At 50.8% G+C, this 2455-nt stretch overlaps 1 non-coding gene across 1 annotated transcript in view; it reads left to right on the top strand.

The window, feature by feature from the left end:
* The first annotated feature begins 2188 nt into the window (after positions 1 to 2188).
* The window catches only part of LOC131934401 (small subunit ribosomal RNA), a 1846-nt gene continuing 1579 nt past the window's right edge, over positions 2189 to 2455 (top strand). The window contains exon 1 of the ribosomal RNA XR_009385710.1: positions 2189 to 2455. This exon is cut by the window's right edge and continues 1579 nt beyond it. This is a non-coding gene — a ribosomal RNA (small subunit ribosomal RNA).

The following is a 2455-nucleotide window of genomic DNA, read 5'->3' as shown; positions in this document are numbered from 1 at the left end:
TTCAAACTCTAACCCTAAGGTAGACAGGCAGGGTAAATAAATGTGGGTGATCTCTCATAAAATTGTCTTCTAGGAATTATTTTTATATAGACTATCTTTTCTGTAGAGTTTAAGTGGACAAGCGCGGACGAAATAGAGCGCAAAATTTAAAATGAATTAAAAATTTTCATCAGACCGGAAGTAGGCATAACCTAGGCGCCATGTTTCCGTCGTACAAGTTTTCACCGTTGCAGTCACCGTTTCAATCGCTCTTCGTGTGGACGTGTATTATTTCTAGTCATGTGTTGTGTAGATGATTCGCTTAAGGTAGGTGTTCGGACTTATTTCTTTAATATTAATTAAACCGTATTTGCCTTGTCGGCCTTAAAATAAAGCTATTTTTTTTTCATCGCAATCGAAGTGTTAGATCTAGAATCTAGTTCCCGCCTCCGCTTCGCTAATTCGACTTAATGTAACTATGACACAACTATTAAATCTAGAGTCTCTATTTTAATTAAATAATTAGGAATTCTATCTCTAGATGATATCTAATCTATTCCCACACGTGTGTGCAAGTAGGATTTAACGTCAGAACAGGTGTGGTGGTCTAGGCGTCGCTATTTTTGACGGTAGGAATTTTTTTTTTAAATTCGTAAAATTTTATATAGACTTTATATAGCAATTTACTAAGACCGACCCTAACGCCCAGTAAATATTTAATTACCACATTGTTATGGACACGGTGTATTAGGTAGGGCCGAGGGCTATCCATAGGTACCAATTTTTAAATTTTGTGACAATTAGGAGCCGAGTTATAAAATAAATTTAAAATACTGGTTCTGGTCTTAGACTTTATATAGCAATTTACTAAGACCGACCTTAATACCCATTAATTATTTAATTAGCGCATAGTTATGGACATCCTGTATTAGGTTGGGCCCAGGGCTATCCGTAGGTACCAAGTTTATAATTTTGTGACGATTATTAGTCGAGTTATAAAATAAATAAAAAAAACTGGTTCTGGTTTGCACTACATTTCTTTCTTCTTTAACGGCGGACTCCCGGTCCAGCCCCATGGGTTACCCGTGAGCCGGGGCCTCGTTAGCCTGGACGGCTCCGATGTGACCGCGGATTGTTGTGGCCCGCCTCAGCCCGAGTCGAGATCACCCTTCCGATCGAAGGTGGACGCCATAGGGCGCCCGGGATAGCCCGGGGCGCTGTTCGTCACCCGAGCGCAGGGGCGCCGGGAGACGCCCCCGGTGAAGTTTGGCGGGTGATTCTGGTAGAGCTCCCCACCCCGATCGCAGGACACCCCTCGCCGCCCGCCCAGGTGTCGAGGTGGCCGCGGGGGAACTCGGGGCGTTTTGGCTCCCCCTTGTGCCGGAGCGGCGCCCTCGGTCCCAGAACGCCCCTGGCGGGTGATTCGCATGCCCCCTGGGGTGGGGAACGCGGGTGGGTGGTCGTAAAGCGTGTAACCGCAGTGGGGGCGGCCCCTTAGTCGGGGGCGCCAAAGTTGGCACCCCACCTGGGGCGCCCCCCGGAAGTGTGGCGCCCGCGCGAGTGAGCCCCGTAGATGCGCCCCGACACCCCCGCGCCGCCCCCCGGGTCGCGGCACCCCCGGCGCCCTCCGTGCGGGCTCCCCTCATGGGGCGGCACCCCGGTCCTCCCCGAGACTATGTACCCGATTTTTCGGTTTAACACTAGAGGTATGGGCAGAAATACGGCGGTTAAAACGGTCTGTATCTACTATTGTGGAGGTGAGTGTCGGTGAAGCCTCTATGTGACGCTAGGATCCGCGCTCCCTCGCAGCCAGCGACATGTGCCCGATCTGACCGTGCGTGGCTCAGTCTCCCGACTAGCTTCCCGGTAAAATGCGGGCTCGGCGCGCAGGTCGCGCCAGTGAAGGTAAAAGTACGTGTCCGTAGCGTGAAGCCAGCGGCGACGCGCAGTGCTAACGCAACCAAGCAGTATTGGTGGCTCGATAAAAGTCTCGCACTGGCCCAGCCCTCGGAACGGGCGACGGGTCTGCAAAACGCAGTCGGCTCGATGCAAATCGAGAGATTTCCCGGCGACGCCGTGTTTACGGTGAAGGGGGAAATGTGAGCGGTCCGATGTGAAAAAATCCGGGAATGCCGGGATCCGTTCTCTCGCTAGAGCGTTGTCTCCCGTCCCGCGATGTGTTGTGGAAAAACGTCTCGCAAACGATAGCTATCTGGTTGATCCTGCCAGTAGTCATATGCTTGTCTCAAAGATTAAGCCATGCATGTCTAAGTTCACACTGTCCCATGGTGAAACCGCGAATGGCTCATTAAATCAGTCGAGGTTCCTTAGATGACACGATCCTACTTGGATAACTGTGGCAATTCTAGAGCTAATACATGCAATCGAAGCTCCGACCTTTATCGGGAAGAGCGCTTTTATTAGTTCAAAACCAATCGGCGCGGCCTCGCAAGGGGTTGCGTCGTCCCATTTGGTG

The sequence above is a fragment of the Physella acuta genome, unplaced genomic scaffold (assembly GCF_028476545.2).
Source record: "Physella acuta isolate Inbredline_101_S28 unplaced genomic scaffold, ASM2847654v3 ptg002818l, whole genome shotgun sequence".
NCBI lineage: Eukaryota > Metazoa > Mollusca > Gastropoda > Physidae > Physella > Physella acuta.
Note: the sequence above shows the minus strand (reverse complement) of the source record. Positions and strands in the feature narration are given on the sequence as shown.